The sequence below is a fragment of the Eurosta solidaginis genome, chromosome 1 (assembly GCF_040869045.1).
Source record: "Eurosta solidaginis isolate ZX-2024a chromosome 1, ASM4086904v1, whole genome shotgun sequence".
Taxonomy (NCBI): Eukaryota; Metazoa; Arthropoda; class Insecta; order Diptera; family Tephritidae; genus Eurosta; species Eurosta solidaginis.
The window spans coordinates 285,168,817-285,187,146 of NC_090319.1; the positions used below are offsets into that span (position 1 = coordinate 285,168,817).

The 18,330-nt window shown below is 38.7% G+C and overlaps 1 pseudogene; it reads right to left on the reverse strand.

Moving 5' to 3' along the window:
• The window catches only part of LOC137237420 (tropomodulin-like), a 127,128-nt pseudogene that overhangs the window by 53,040 nt on the left and 55,758 nt on the right, over positions 1-18,330 (reverse strand).

Sequence of the window (18,330 nt, forward strand, 5' to 3'; positions counted from 1 at the left end):
AAATAAATCTAAGGCGCGATAACCTCCGAAGAGATCTAAGGCCGAGCTTCTCTTCCAATTTGCGTCGTGCTTCTTTTTAATTTTTCCTACAAATTGGGGGGACGGGACCTACTTGTTTTATGCCCGCTCCGAACGGTATGGGTGAGGCAATACTTTACTATAGTTATATATATATATATATATATATAGATTTTTTCTCTGGGTGTAACTTTTCAAAAACGTAGCACATAGAATACGGTTCTTAAATAGGACAATTTTGAGGTAAAAACTGAAATTGAATAAGCTTACATAACGAGCTGAACTATGTATTTTCTGAGCGGGTTATATGTATACATAAATTTGGATATAGTTTAAAATCAGGCTAAAAACCTCTTGAGTTTTTGAAAATTGTGTACAGTAACTCTTGGTAATAATCGTGCAAGTAAATTAAATTTGAGTATTTTTAAAATATCAGCTGAGTATATAATATTTATGCCCACAAAAAGTTGAACTTGTTTGAACCGCCTTTTACCTTTTCACACAGAATTAAGTAATAATAGGGAACAAAGCGGATATATAAACATAAACAAAACCAAATACAATTTAAGTAATTTTTTCCGCTTCAGCTGGAAACTCATTTGATTTCTTAACTTCCACAATTTTTTTTTTCATTTGCTTCAACTTGTGGCAAATTAGATATTAACTGCTTGATAAAAGTATGTAGTTATGCTTTGAAAGGTTTATAATTCAGAAGGTTTATAAGTAAGCAAAGCTCAAGTAGCGTGACAAAAGAAGTTGAATTGTTGAATCGTGACTGGAACACGATCGAATTAGATTGACTATTCTAATTTGGTTTAAGAAAGAATCACAAATAATTCCGAAACCGATATCTTTAATTAAAACAGTTATTTAATTACCACTCTTTAAATACAGCGGAAATTTGAGTACAGCAGAGGGAAGGAAAGAAAAGGAAGGAAAAGGAAAGGAAAGTAACGACAAACACCGGTTATCGGATTGTTGTCGACGGTTTATGGGGGTGTTATACATTTCTTGTTATCGGCGATTTATAATCGGAGGATTATAAGTCGGTTATCGGTAGCGTTGTTACCGGTTTGCTATCAAAAAGTTATCGATTTTTTACCGAAGAAAATTGCGATTTGTTTTTTGTTTGTTACGTTTTCGATAACAAATCAATATTTCTCAAAATAGTGCAAATAGTTACGAAATGTTCTTTGACATATTCAAGTTGATCTCGGAAGTAATCTAAAAAGAGTCCCGGAATGATCCAAACGTAACTCTTCGAAACGTCTCGAAATAGTACCCAAAACGTCCCGGAAGTAATCTAAAAAAGAGTTCCGGAATGATCCCAACGTAACTCTTCGAAACGCCTCGAGACTATCCCAAAACTATCCCCGAACAGTCCAGAAATGATCTAAAATTGCTCCTTGAAAAATAGTCCCTGCATGACCCCGAAAATATTCGAACGGGACCTGGTATGGTTTTACTGGTTTAAATTTCAACACCTTTAAAAATATCTGTACATGATTTGAAAAATGTCAATTACAATTTACGGTAAAATATTAAATAGGCAAAAAATTCGATGCTAACTCTAGATCGATTCGAAACGACAAAAAGCACTGGACCACGAATTTCAACTTTTTCTCTTTACTAGAAACGCCGTTATGAAATTCGTATGTAAAATCACTCCCTGATTTCGAAAATTGAGTTCATTTTTGATTCTATGGTACCGTTTTTGAGATATTTGAAGTTTACCGTTATTCGAAAAAACCAAAAAGATGGCTCCTTTAATTACCTATATCTCACGAACGGGTCAAGCAATATACGAGTGTTCTCAGATCATATCAAAACTTTATACTCCAAGTATTTTGGCTTGGAGCCTAAAAATGCTGAAAAACCATGGACACCGAACACTTTGTGTACATCGTGTCGAGTAGAATTGATTCAGTCGGAATCAGGACAACAAATAAAATTTGATACACCAATGATATGGAGAGAATCTACTATGTCCGTCCGTCCGTTAACACGATAACTTGAGTAAATTTTGAGGTAAATTGATGAAATTTGGTATGTAGGTTCCTGAGCACTCATCTCAGATCGCTATTTAAAATGAACGAAATCGGACCTTAACCACGCCTACTTTTTCGATATCGAAAATTTCGAAAAACCGAAAAAGTGCGATAATTCATTACCAAAGAAAGCTAAAACTATGAAACTTGGTACTTGGGTTGACCCTATAGCACAAAAGAGAAAACTAGTAAAATTTTGGACAATGGGCGTGGCACCGCCCACTTTTAAATGAAGGTAATTTAAAACTTTTGCACGCTGTAATTTGGCAGTCATTGAAGATATTATGATGAAATTTGGCAGGAACGTTACTCTTATTACTATATGTACGCTTAATAAAAATTAGCAAAATCGGAGATGGACCAATCCCACTTTAAAAAAAATTTTTTTTTAAGTAAAATTTTAACAAAAAATTTAATATCTTTACAGTATATAAGTAAATTATGTCAACATTCAACTCCAGTAAGGATACGGTGTTCGGCCTGAGTGCGTCTGGAACCGGCAGTGGGTAGGCGCACACGGGTCGATCTCGGGTTGATAGTGCTCTCGAAAGAAAGTAAAAGAACAAAACGCAAAGAGGATTTCCTCGTTATAATAGTGTTTTAATTAGAGTGTAGGAAAATATATACAAGGATACAATATTACCTTTGAGTGTAAAACTGATGACGGTGATACTCGGCGATGTGTGCTGGTTGGCGGTCGATCGAAAAAAAGGCCGGTTGTGCCGTTGATGACAACCGCTAAGCCGCGAAAAGGTCCTCTGGTATTAAGGAGGGGAAAAAACCACACACACACCACCCCTTACGTATACGTGCATGGGTGCTGACAACCTGCACACACACATGCATGTGTACGCAACGCATGCATGTGCATGCATGCACACAAATGCGGCGTGAGTGTGGGTGGCTGGAAATATTATTAAAACATTAGGGAGGGGCGCCGTCAATCGAGTGAAAGTTAGGCATTGGGCCTAAACATGCCGCCCCTCTTGCGGTACGCAACCTCACAGTCATCCAAGGATCACCGACCGTAAAGAAGAGGAAAAAATAAAAAACTTATAACTAACTTAACCTAACGACGGCCAGTCCGCCGGCTTGGCAGCACGCACGATGAGTTGCGTAGTGTGCGAGCTTGGTTACGGATGCCTCGGTCATTCGCCACTTTCCCGTCATGGTTAGAAGCCAGAGCCATGTTTGCCTAGAGCTAGGGATTGCAAAAAAAGTAAAAAGATATATATGTTCATATTTCTTGCCGTTTATTACAAATTCATTGGAAATGAACAAACATAGAATTTTGTATGAAGAAAATTCTTTTCATTGACATTAACTTATTGTAATGATACAGGATTTTAAACGCACACCTCCATTGTGAATTCATACAAGTGGCGAATTTTTGATAAAACGTTCACAATAGTGACCAGCGAGTGAGTATTAATCTGTAGTCTGATTTTCTGTATACAAATTTAAAGGAAAAGCTGATTTGAAACAAATGCGCAATTCATGGCACTTCGATTTAATAACGGCGAACACAAGGAAAAGAAACCTTTCTTCCATTCTCTGGCCCTTCGCGACAGCCGTCCCCCCTGTCAGCTATGATTTGACACGTAGGTATGGCAATGGAGGGGTAGAAAGATTTTTCACTTGTACGAAGTCACAATGCACACCTCTTGCAACTGTGTACAACAGAAATTCAATAAAAAATAAATAAAAAAAGAATAAAAAGTGTAAAAATTCCTGTATTTCGGTCGTTACCGAACATTTTCATGTTAGGCCTTGGTTGTGCCCGAGAGTACCCAACCGAAGATGGTACTCTGAGCCAGCAGAGGGCCAAACGTGGTGGGCAGAATCCCTGGTAATATTATCTCCGCATAGACATCTGTTCCTAGGATGAGGCGGATCGGCGCGGATGCATGGAACTGCGGATCCGCAAGACGGAGATGTGCGTACGGGGCTGCGATAGCGCTGTCGATGCTGGTCGTGGGTGTCATGTGCCGAAAATTGGATACGACCGCAGCATGGGTCGCAATCCTTTTGTTCTGTCCGTGTCTTCCTCGGATACGCAGCAGACATCCTGCTTGCCCGCCAATGCTGCTGGTAGGAAGTTGGAGCTCCTGGGCGAGCTCATCCGCAATCACTGTGGTGGGGGAGCATCCAACGATTAAGGCGCGAACGAGGTGTAGCCGCCCCCCTGCTTCTATTTTCACGACCGCGGTGGGGGTGATCGCTACCGTCGGTATCATGGTGGCGGTGGCAGCTGAATGCGGGGCTAGGAGCCCTGCCCGGAAGGCGGACACGGTGGTGAGCTGCAGCGAGTTGGATCCGTGAATGCGATCTCGCGGTTGATGATGGGTGTAATGTCGTTGTTGCAGGCGAAGAGGCCTTGTCTCCGCTCTGCGATCGCGCGGTGGTTGTCTTCGTTGAGGGTCCTTAGTTTGCCGGCGAAGAGACCGAGTCTCCGCTCGGCCGTCACGAACATGGCGCTGGACTGTAGATGGGTTGTGTTGGAGCCGCTTCCTTTCGTGCTGCAAAAGCGGTCGATACGATTTGGCTGCTGGTGTTGTGTTCGGGCGAAGAGACCGAGTCTCCGCTCCGGTTCGGTGGATTCGAGCTGGACGAAGAGGCCCAGTCTCCGTTCCAGCATCTGACGCATATAACGGGATGGAGTCGTCAATCCGCTCACGGGGTGATTCCAGCTCCTCCTCAACTTGTACACTCCATGGTTTGGAGCGGGCTTCGTGGAGTAGCTGTTCCTCTTCATCAATCGAGGAGATGTGAAGCATCTTGTGATGTTTTTCGCCGCATTTTTTACATCGGCCTTGGCTTGGGCACGTATTCGAGCGGTGGTCTAGAGCCAAGCAATTTCCACAGCAGCTCCCGCGGATCGATAAGTAAAGACGCTCCTCGGGTTTTTTGGCCCGAAAGATGGCGCACAGGCGTAAGGGATGTTGCTTAAAACAAGCGCGGCATTCCGACGTATAACGCATGACGTTCTTGGCAGCGCTTCGTTGCATAGCGGCAAAGCGACCCATTTTTCTGAAAGAAAAGCAATATGTTTGACTGGGTCGAGTTATTCTCGAAAATGCGGGGGCGAGTGGTCCCTAGATGTATTATTGGGGATTTGGGAAATTTTATTAGCGCGCGCATAAGGGGAAACGTCTGTCGCTGCATAAAAAAAATATTCATATGTGGCGTGCATTATGCATGGCCTCTTTCCCCGCACGTTATGTGCCTGGGTCTTTAGTGCCTTATTTTGTTTATTTTGTGTCAATCGGTAGCGTTTTAGTTGGCCACGGGCACACTAGTGCTGCAGAAAATGAGCATTTACGATTTTTCGGTTCGCACATTCTGGTGCCGGACCGGGTAGAAGGTGTATAGCGTGGGTTCTTTTGATTCGCTGTTATTTGTGTTGTTGGTGCTAAAACCCCACAACTTCCCTGCCCGCCACAGAAAAAATGTTTGGACAGCAAAATTGTATGCGATGTAAAGAAAAGATAAAAAAATGTTCGTTTTGGATGAGGAGAATGATTTGAAGAATGTATCGTTTTTCTCTTTTTGTATTACCTTTCGGTTATTTATTCAATCTTTCCCAAGTACGCTTGTAGTCCCGTTTCATTGATGGCGTTTAGCAAGCGACACGGTTCCCGAAGGGTATTTGGCTCCGGTACCGATTTTTCCGGAAACGGGTTTTTGGGTACCCGTTTGCATCATTTTATGCATCCCTAATATAATGTGCATTTAAACTCGGCATATATGTGTACATACGTTGGTGTAAGTATATGGGCAGTCAGTGCGCGAACTCTATCGCATTGGTAGATTGACCTACCTTTTTGACCCATTTTCATTTTCACTACTTTTACGACTTCTGCTACCAAACCCTAGATTCTACCAATATTTCAGTATTTTCGCACTGAAATCGTATACTGCATTACAGTATTGAGTTGCCGCGCCCACCCAACTACTATTAGGAGGCGATACTGACCAAATCAGTCCATTTTGACAAATTTGTGAATAACTTAAATAGGAAATGAATTTTTTTTGATTAGAGAAATATAGTAACTGAGCACGCGAATATTTTCTGCGCTATTTTTCTCAGTTTTTTTTTTTTTTTTTTTATTTGAACGCCAATAAAAAGTTTTACGTAAACGATAACCTGCCGAAATCCGTTATTTTGCGGCAGTATTTTTTGGTACATTGGGAAATTGTTGTGGTTGTTAGACGTTTTGGTATGTGATTTATTTTGCGAGTTGTTTGTTTTACAATGAACTGGGGATTTTTGTTACCAATATAAACCGTAGTTATTGTTTTCATGAAACTTTACTACCATTTTCCGTCTCCCAACATTTTGCCTTAAAAAAAAGGTCCGTGCACTTGTGCACATTCATACACACCCGTGTATAGAATGTAAATTCCTCTGAATTGAAGCAAACGGGACTAATCGAAAGATTTTTTCCGTTGCTTCATTCTTTCATTTTTTTACGTTCATGGAGTACGGTTGGCTCTGACAAGTGTATGTTGATTGAAAAAAGTTTAACTACTAACGCGTACATTGGCAAAGAATACTTTGTTGTAAGATTCATGCATTTTATCAATTTGCATTAGTTAAATTACAATTGAATTTGACTGCAAGTGTATATGAATTATCAAACCGAAATGACTTCAAGCTATATAACACGAGCCTTGAGCTTTCATGGTCAGCCCATACAAAAAATATGGGAGGATGAACGTGGTGCGGGTAGCCTACAAAATTGTGGTGTACCCAACCAAATCGACGACAGCATTTATCAGGAACGTCAACGTTATTTTACATTTCAAGATCGTGCTAAACGTCTCAAATTCCCTCAATTTTTTTTGCTCGAAAGGCAACTGATTTGTATGATGTTGAATTGACTACCAGAAAATATACAATATATAGCACCGCTGCCACCGTATGAACTCTTCGTCAACAAAAATAAAGACAAACAAAATGGTTGTCGTTGTGTTTTAGAAGCGATAAATCCTGGCGACATCATTTATTGCCAGGCGCAAAAAATAAGTCTTAATGTTGTCAAACCATTGTATATGGAAGAGCCAATGGCACGCTATTTAGGTGATTTGCCAATTAAGGCATATTTGACCAAAATCGGTGTGGATAATAATGGTAAACCACGCGCTTTAAACAAAACTGATCTGGTGCGTTGTGAGGTATTAGAAATATCTATAGATGCAGAGCGTCTCTACCTTAGCATGGAAAGTGCCAATGAAAAAATTAAAGAACTTTTAGGTGTTGTAACATATGCAGATTTGCCAAAATATTATCGGTATGTTGAAGTACATAAAAATTAAACACTAGTAATGCATAGAGATGGTTATCATCATCACGTCCCGTGGGTTTGGATGTGGATTTGGGTAACTTTTGTTGTGCGCTTAATGAACCACATAAGGTTGTTGGTTCTCATTGATTTATTACGCGAATTAAAAGCTGAAAATTGGCATGCACTATGCTTACAAACTTTACTGGAACTAGCGAATTGTTATCGCAAAATGGGTGATTCGTTGGCCTATACTAAAACATATTAAATTTATATCATATGAAAACAAAACCAGGACACCGCAATCCGAACAGACCAATCCTCCACAGCAACCAGACCACCACAGCCAGCAATTCTTATGCAACAGTGACAACAACAGCAACCAATTTGTTGTTTTATAATAATCTAACTTTAAGGAACACTTTGTACACCATCGTACAGAGACAATAAAAATCACAGCACATTAGCTATTTATCAAAATTTATTTATTCCACTTAAATTTCTTTTATCTTTTCTTATTTTTCTTTCAGAAAACTTGTCACACCGGCGTTACAAAACTGAATCAATCTTTCAATGTTAAGTTTTACATAGCATATAAACTTAACATTGCTATAATGAATATTGCAATTTGCTTTTGTCATGCAGTGTAGAACATTCTCGAATATTATCTGTGTTAACTAACATAGCTTCACATGTATGCTTGCCATGTATCTTAAAAAGTCAATATCAAATACATGAGTTGCCAACACACCTCAAATTGCAATAATCATATTAAAGTTTAGATATATTAAAGTTTAGATAAATATATATATATCTATGAGTTAAATTACATATACTATCAGTCCAAATTCATTGTTTTTAATCTTATAATTAAAATATAGATGTGACAAGCCTGATATTATCTGGGAGTAATAATAATAGTCCAACATTTGTTGCAAGGATTAGGAAAAACCCAGAAAAACCTAATCAGACCAAAATAAAAAAAATTACATATATTATATAAAATATTAATTGAATACTGTATATGCCAAGTTCAGTCTCATAGTTTTCTTCAGTAATATCCATTATTCAGTTAAGCCCATTTGGCATCTTAGTTCATTGAAACGAGCTGGAAGTGGTTTAGTTAATATATCTGCAATCTGTTTCTCTGTGGAAATATAAACAACTTTTATTAGTTTATTTTCAATTTGTTCTCTAGTAAAATGATATTTTATATCTATATATTTAGATCGTTTGTGACTAGAGGGGTTATTTGCAATACTTATACAACCCTGGTTATCTTCAAACAATTTAATTGATTTTGTAAATTCTATTTTCAAACTTTCTAATAATGATTTAAGCCACAGTGCTTCCCTAACTGCCTCGAATAAAGCCATATACTCTGCTTCAGTAGATGAAGCAGCTACAGAATTTTGTTTTCGTGTATTCCAACAGATCACATTCGATTCAAACATTTTGAATAAGTACCCTGTTGTGCTCTTTCTATCACTCTCACTACCACCCCAATCTGAGTCTACGTATCCAATTAAGAGATTTTCATAGTTAATATTCTTTCTATATACTAATTTTGAATCTATTGTTCCTTTTAAATATCTTAAAACTCTTTTCAAACATTGCCATAGTTCTTGGTTATTTTTCTGACAATATCGACTTAACAAGTTAACAGATGTACTTAAGTCCGGTCTTGTACATATCATAACATACATTAAGCATCCTATTAAACTACGACACGGTGCATCATACTTATTATCAGAATTCAATGCTTCCTGATTTAGTTTGCTTGGAAGTGGAGAATTTACTGGATTACATTCAACCATTCCAAATTTATTTAAAACCTTATTAATATAAGCTGATTGACTCAATCTTATTTGATTATCATCTCTATCAATTTTTATTCCGACAAAATATTTAATTTCTAAAAGATCAGTCATCCGAAATTTATTCTTCAAATAATATTTAAAATTGTTCATTGTATGAATATTTTCTGTTGATATAACTAAATCATCAACATACAATAAAACATATATATTCCTTTTAATATTCCCTTTTACTAATATATATATACATCGATCCACAGGCGAATTTATGAAACCAATTTCTTTTAAAGCTTGTTCAAATACCTCGAACCAACATCTAGCAGCTTGCTTTAGCCCATAAATAGCTTTATTCAACTTACATACTTGATCTTTTTCACAATCCACTCCTTGGGGAACTGTCATGTATATTTCTTCTTTTAAAACACCATTCAAAAATGCAGTTTTTACATCCATATGATGTACTTTCAATCCATATTGATTTCAAAAAGACATCATAAGCCTAAAACTCGAAATTCGAGCAACTGGCGCAAATGTTTCATCATAATCAATCAAGTATTCTTGCGTAAATCCACGCGCAACAAGCCTTGCTTTATACTTAATTGGTTCGCCAACTTCATTTTGCTTAATTGTAAATACCCATCTGCAATCTACTATATTTTTGTTATCTGGTATCTTAACCAATGACGACGTTTCGTTAATCAAATGGGAGTCTAGCTCATCCCTAATTGCTTCTTCCCAACTTTTCTTATCACTTCTATATTTTATCTCATCAAAAGAAAGAGGGGTATTCTCTATAGAAGACTGAGCATTCATAATACAATTTTCCAAAAGATCTTTATATGAAATTTGTGGTTTATCTTTTAACCTATCACTTTTTCTTATATTTGTCAACAGTTTATTATTATTACCTGGTTCACCTATATCTTCACATATAGTATCACCAGTCGAAACTGGATCGGCATTTAATTCTTCTGTTACCATATTTCTAGGCTGTTCATCTAACTGTTTATTATTTTTCTTATTTACAGTTTTATTCTCACAGATACCTGAGGAAGTACCCATATCTGAGAGTGTATTCTCATTTCCAATATCAACCATGCTTTCTTCATTATTTAATTCAGCATTCTTATGGTCAAACACAGCTCTAGAATTAATCATATTTGCTTCATCTACAATGACATCTCTAGCAATCTCAAATTTTCCAGTTTCCGCATCCCACACCTTATAACCATTTGGTTCATATCCTACCAGTATACCTTTCCATGATTTTTCATCAAACTTTCCTTTTCTTATTTTTTTATGAACGTATACTGTTGAACCAAAAACTTTTAAATATTTGATACTTGGCTTTTTATTATGCCACATTTCATATGGTGTTTTATTGCATTCTCTCAATGCATTACTTGGGCTTCTATTAATTAAATATGTAGCTGTCAATACAGCTTCGCCCCAGAAATATTTTGGTAATTTCGCTCCTATAACCAAAGAACGAGCTTTTTCGGTTATAGATCTAATCATCCTTTCGGATACACCATTCAATTGCGGGGTATGCGGAACTGTTAAATGGTAACTAATGCCTTTTTGAACACAGAACTCCCTCATTTCATTCGACAAATATTCCCCTCCATTATCAATATATAGATTTACAACTTTAAGGTTAAAATGTGCTTCACTTTTCGCAAGGAAGTCTTTAAATATAGCAAAAACATCAGACTTATAAGTTAGTAAATATGTAACACAGTAATGGGTATATTCGTCAACAAAAATTACATAGTAATTTCTTTTATTCATAGTTGAAGGTGATATCGGTCCACATACATCCGAATGAATTACGAACAACGGTCTATTTATGTGGTCTTTATTCTTGTATTTTTCAAAACTTAGCCTAGCCTGTCTTCCTTTTATACATACCTCACATAAATCATCATTGGGTTGTATATTTTCAATTAACTCAATGTTATCAACCATTTTCTTTGATTTCATTTCTACAAATTTACCTTTACTCATATGACCTAACCTCTCATGCCACAAATTATAATTATTCTTATTTGCAGTCGATACGTATGCCCTATTTGGTAAATTGAAATTAACAATAGGAACATTGTTACTATATTTACCCTCCATAATAGTTGTATGACCTTTATTGATCATTACACCTCCTGGATGAAACATAACTGTCAAACCAGCATCCTGCATCTTTTTAACAGATATTAGATTGTGAGGAACCTCAGGGCAGAACAATACCTCCTTTAAACAAATTTTAGCTCAATTTCTCCTTTCTTTGATGCATATATAAATTCACCACATTTTGCCACAGAGATTTTGATAGGTGAATCCAAATACGTAAAAATGGTAAAAAGATTTTCGTCATTAATTATATGATCTGGCGCTCCGGAGTCCAAGAGAAAAGAAATATTGTCATTTGCATAACACACACGTTTTAGCATAAATGCAAAGCCTGACTGGCCTGACTCTGGTTGAATAGACACCATTTGCACTTGTTTGTGGCTTGCCTGACTATCTTCTCCACCTTTTTCTTTTTTATATATAAAGCAATTCCTTTTTAAATGTCCTGCTTTGCCGCAATGAAAACATTTTAGTTTACTATTAAATTTAGTTTTATTAAACTTGTATTTGTTCTTTTGAAAATTTTGATTTCTGTGTTTTCTTATTGCGTGTTTATTTTCGGTTTTAGTCGTTTGCAAAACTTTAAGACTAGTGTCCTTATAAGATTGCTTTAATTTAATTTCCTGATCTAATAATCTGTTCTTCACGAAGGCTAAAGTCAAATTGCTTTCAGACAAAGTTTCAATCGCTGTAATAATCCCATCATATGGGGAAGGTAGGGTTAAAAGCAAATGGGATATTTTATCCATTTCATCCACTTGAGCTCCGGATGCCAGCAATTCTGTTACTAAATCATCAAATGTATTAAAATGATTTAGCAATGTTGTTTCACCCTTTAGTTTTAATGATAATAATTGTTTGCGTATAGAGAGCTGTGAAGCTAAGCTTTTCCTTTCATATATTGCATCCAGATTTTTGAAAATTTCTCTAGCACTGCTTTCGCTTTTAGCAAAACCAAGAAAGGAATCACTTAGATACTCTATAATCAAACTTTTAGCGCATCTATTTAGTTTCTCCCACTCATCCGTTTTTTCACCATCTTGATCAACAACTTGAAGCGCGTCATTTTCACTTAAAAGTGCTCTAACACGAAATTTCCATATGGAATATTTTTCCCCATCAAATGGTTTAATATTGCGCTTACCTTTCTCCATTTCTATTTATAAATTGTATTGATACTTATCTGCAGTTCCTAGGCATGGACTGGGCCCATAACCTATTAAATTTATATCCTATGAAAACCAAACCAGGACACCGCAATCCAAACAGACCAATCCTCCACAGCAACCAGACCACCACAGCCAGCAATTCTTATGCAACAGTGACAACAACAGCAACCAATTTGTTGTTTTATAATAATCTAACTTTAAGGAACACTTTGTACACCATCGTACAGAGACAATAAAAATCACAGCACATTAGCTATTTATCAAAATTTATTTATTCCACTTAAATTTCTTTTATCTTTTCTTATTTTTCTTTCAGAAAACTTGTCACACCGGCGTTACAAAACTGAATCAATCTTTCAATGTTAAGTTTTACATAGCATATAAACTTAACATTGCTATAATGAATATTGCAATTTGCTTTTGTCAGGCAATGTAGAACATTCTCGAATATTATCTGTGTTAACTAACATAGCTTCACATGTATGCTTGCCATGTATCTTAAAAAGTCAACATCAAATACATGAGTTGCGAACAAAACATGCAGTTCTATATCATGTTGTCAAGAGTTGGAGCAGTTGGTGCGTTCGTCGGATTTCTTAAATCAATAAAAAATCACTTTCGTATCTGTGATATAAATGTGTTAAATGTAGAACCCATAATACAAGATGATATTGTTAAGGTACAACTGAAATTGGTAAGTATACAACTATCATATGAAATGCATGTGGCTCCACTTACTGGCGAGGTAGCCGCTCCACCTTTGATTTGTTCACCACACAAAGAATCCCTTCTTAAAATGTCACTACGTTTAGACTACAAACAAGATAATACATTAGATTGTGCTTCAGTAGCTTGTGAATTGCCTAAAACCAAACAGCCAGTGCGTCGTACGAGTAGTACTAAACGCAATATCACCAAGTGTGCAATCGGATTTCACAAATTATGTAGCTACTGAGAAAGTAACTTGACAACCGGGTGGTAATATACTTGAGCTTAAATCACAAGCGACACTTGTGGGCACTTGGGATTTCAAACAGATGCGAATTTGTATATCTCCTTTGGAGTTCCTGTCAGAGCAAATGCCTTTTAGAGCTTTACCATTTGTTATCACTACAAAGCCAGCTGCGGCAGTGCTTAACTTCAAAAACTTGATTGCGTATATATGGCACGTTCAAAAAAAACTTAAACGATTCCTATGTTCTGGTAGTGTCTATTCACGGTGAATATGTTCCTTGAGTCACTTGTCTCGTCTTCAGGTTTGACAGAGTGGTTGGTGGGAAATTTGCAAAAACAATGTCCCGCGACGTTTCACACTATAATACGTACTGGAAATAAATTGCAACATCCAGTTACATTGGAGACCAGGAAAAAATCCAAGGTGACCTAAATATTTGGTTATGTAGCCCTTGCAGATGATCATTTCTTTTAACATTTTCAAATACGATTTTGGCTGTAGACTATTCACTTTATGTGTCGAAAAAAAACAAAATATATGTTATAGCTGTGAATATCTACAGCGTGACTGTAATTAAGATACTCATATACAACAATAATGAAGGACGTGATATAAAGATTGTATTTATTAGATCAAAATGTGGTTTCTCAACCAACTTCATTAACAGGAGCTCATTGGTAGTATACTTTGTCGTCTCAAATATCGTCTGTGAAAGCTCCAACCACCCCTTCTATGGTGGAACACGTTTTATATGTGGTTTGAGCTTTCACAGATGATATAAACATATTTACATAAATGAATATGTGCGATAGAAAAGTCATATTTCTTTTTCAATAAAATTAGGTGTCATTAGCTTCCTTGCAAAATACGAGACGCTTATGTGCCTCCAAAATTCCTTGCGGACGTTATGAAACAAATGAAAATTGATGAGATCATGGATCCGGAAGTACCCAAATTATATGGTAGTGCACTGTAACGAGGTACACATCCATTCACAACACGCAACTATCAATCACTGAACAAAAAGAGGGTGAGTTCAAATCTTGAATTACTATTTAATGTAGATGCTCACATAGTCCGATATGCGTAAGCATCTAGGTTTGCATTTGTGTACGTACACGCTGTTCACCTGCCACCAGAGTTGCTTGAACTACTTACCCTCAGCATGTAGGTGATTAAAAATCTGAATTTCCCCTTATACCACTACCAAGTGGGTTACTCTTTCTGACCAAATAATGAGTTATCATATAATTTAAACAACAGGGCTAGTTTTGAACAATTTTTTGATATGACTCCTCGTAATGTCCAAAAAAAACAAAAACTGAATAGAGAAAGTTTTCCAATCCCACATGGTGGAATCATACTTGAGTCTACTGTGGTTACTGTAGATGATCGAAAGTTTTGAATCATTTTCAATGTTCGGCTTCTGAATCTTTTCTGGCTATCTTGTTGATTGAATAATGAGTTTTATGCCCATTTCACAGGGGCGTAATGAACTATTTCGCCAAATTTTCTACCTTAAGCCCTAATCGAAATCGAACGTCGATGCAAAATACAAACTTCTTAATTACCGCATCATTGCTTTGTTGAATGCCTACTAGAATGAAAAAATCCGGTCGGTCTCGCTTGGTGCTTGGAAGACTTTCTGAAGATGAACCTTCATCAGTGTCACCACGAAAACTTTACGATTTCGGATTCATGTAAACATACATTTTTGTTTGTCTCGCGCCTTTGGCCGAGTGTGTAGGTGTTCTGTCATCCTCGATCGGGGTGAGCGGGTGAAGTTGGGTTGATTTGCTGTCCTCGCTCTGGGAGAGCGGGTGAATTGTGGGTTTGATTTTGAAAATGAAAAATAATTGTTTTGTGGCAGATGGGGATCTGCATTAGGGTGGTTGATTGGCCTCGGGGGGCGAGCGCTGGGTTTTGAAATTTTGAAAATTTAAAAAAAGATTATGGGCCGAGTGCCTTTGTTTTCTGTGGCAGACCGAGGGTCTGCGTAAAGGCTTTTCTGGTATACTCGTTATGGAACAACGAGTGAGTGGGATGGTTTTTTTTTTTTGCAAATGAAAAAATAGAATTTTGTGGCAGATGGGGGATCTGCGTGAGGGCTTTTCGGGTATCCTCGTTATGGGAGAACGAGTGAGTGGGATATTTTTTTTTTTTTTTTGAACGGAGGGATGTGGAGGAACGGGGGGGATTGTTAAGCGAAGCTTTTGGTCCCCGCACAATCTATCTCCGTGGGAAGAAGGATCAGTTTGACCAAAGGTCGTCTGACTTGACCCTTCTCGGTTATGAGGTCGACTACACGTACTCGGTTATCTTCTCCGGGGTGTACGTCGACGACTCTACCTAGCCTCCACTCGTTGGGAGATAAGTTGTCCTCTTTGAGGACAGCGAGATCTCCCACTTTTATATTTTCTTTGGGATGCTTCCACTTCACTCGTTTTTGAAGTTCGGATAGATATTCCACCTTCCATCGTTTGCAGAAAGTGTGATGGAGGGCTTTGAGCTTTTGCCATCTGTTTATTATGGAGGCCGTGCTTTCGTTCACATCCGGTTCTGGCGGCGCCAGAAGATGGCTGCCTGTTAGGAAATGTCCTGGAGTTAGGGGTTCCAGGTCCGTTGGGTCATTCGACCCCGGACTGAGAGGGCGCGAGTTGAGGCACGCCTCAATCCGGCACAAAAGTGTTTGGAACTCCTCCATAGTATATTTGTGGGGAGAAGCGATCTTTTTGAAGTGGCTTTTGAAGCTCTTCACTCCCGCTTCCCACAAGCCGCCCATATGTGGAGCGCCAGCGGGAATAAAATGCCAAGTTAATGCTTGATGGCTATACTTGGAGACTGCTTTGTCTCGGCTTTCTGCCAGGAAGGCTTTGAATTCCGATCGTAGAGATCTGGAAGCTCCGACAAAGTTCGTACCATTGTCGGAGTAGATGTTCTTCGGACATCCTCTTCTCGCGATAAAACGCGAAAAGGCCGCGAGGAAGCCTGGGGTACTAAGGTCACTAGTAGCTTCTAAATGGATGGCCTTAGTGGAAAAACAGACGAAAAGGCATACGTAGCCTTTTGACAGTCGACATCCCCTACCGCGGTAGCTTTTGATGTCGAAAGGCCCTGCAAAGTTTACCCCGGTATTAGTGAACGCGCGGGTAAAAGTAGTCCGCTCGCAGGGAAGGGTCCCCATAAGTTGGGACTGTGCCTGCTTTCGGTGAATAATGCAGGTTTTGCAATTGTGGATGATGGCTCTGATCATGGTCTTGACATTCGGTATCCAGTATTGGGTTCGGATGAGACGGAGCATGAGCTGGTTCTCGCCATGAAGGGAGTCATGATGAGCCATCATAACTGTCAGGCGAGACAGCCTGCAATTGTAAGGCAAGATGATCGGATGACGCTCGTTGTATGACATGTCTTTTGACGCCCCTAGACGCCCCCCTGTTCTAATAATATCATCTTTGTCGATATATGGATTTAGGGACAGTATTTCACTCTTGCGATCGATAGGTTCCCTATTTTTTAATTTTAAATATTCTGTCCCGTAAAATTGTTTCTGGCAGACTCGTATTAATGCTTGAGTCGTTGCCTTAATCTCATCGGCTGAGATTATGCACGACCTTTCGTGGAACATTGCTTTAGTTTTTGGGTGAGTTCGTTTATAAAATCTCCTAACATAGGATAGAACCTTCAAAGCCCTGGGTAAATTTGAAAAACGGTCGAGAATATCTACCTGATCTACCCTTGTCGTGGCATATGTTTGTGCCCTCTTCTCCTCAACGGACGTTTTGTGTTCGGTCTCTTGTGCTGGCCAGTGGGAATTGTCTTCTTGCAGCCAAGAAGGTCCCTGCCACCACAACGAATTGTTTACCAACTCTGAGGCAAGTAGTTCTCTGCTTCCTAGATCCGCTGGATTAGATTCCGAGTCCACGTGAAGCCAGTCCTTTCTACCGACCATATCGATGATCTTAGTGATTCGGTGTGCGACGAAGGTTGACCAGGAACAGGGCGGCTTTCTTATCCATGCGAGTACGATGGTTGAATCCGTCCAGAGGTGAACTTTGGCTGGCCCCAAATGAATGTTTCGGAATATTGATTCCATGATTTCTGCGAGCAGCACGGCGCCGCAAAGTTCTAAACGTGGTAGTGAGATGGTTTTCACTGGGGCTACTCGGGTTTTGGCTAGCAAGAGATTTGTGAAAATTGTATCATCCATTTTTACGCGCATGTAGATTGCTGCTGCATATGCCTTTTCCGATGCATCGCAAAAACCATGTATTTCGATGTCGTCCTCGGGCGTAAAATTTACCCATCGCGGTATCCTAATGTTATCTATTTCGTTATAGTGTTGGGTGAAATTTTCCCACCGTTCTAAGGTAGTTGGGGAGACAGGTTCGTCCCACCCGGTGCCCTCTAACCAGATATGCTGCATTAGTATTTTTGCCACTATGACCATTGGTGCAAGCCAGCCTAAAGGGTCGAAAAGTTTGGCTGTAGCGGATAGGATTACGCGTTTGGTGATGTTCTCGCTACTCTCTAAAGCTCCTGCGGTGAAGTAAAACATGTCTGAATGCGCGTTCCATCGTATTCCGAGTGCCTTCACCGAGCTAGCCTCTTCAAACGCTAGGAAGTCCTCGCTGAGCAGATCAGTTTTGGGGATGTCCTGAAGGATTTCCTCACAATTTGATGTCCACTTGCGCAGTGGAAAGCCAGCTGAGTGTAATGCTTCGCGAATCTCGTTTCTTGCTCTGATGCTTGACGCTATTGTATGTCCTCCAGATAAAACATCGTCGACATACATACTTTCTCGTAATATACCCGATGCTATTGGGTGCGTATTTTCTACATCATCAGCCAATTGTAGAAGTGACCGTATCGCGAGGTAGGGGGCGCAGTTTACACCAAAGGTGACAGTCT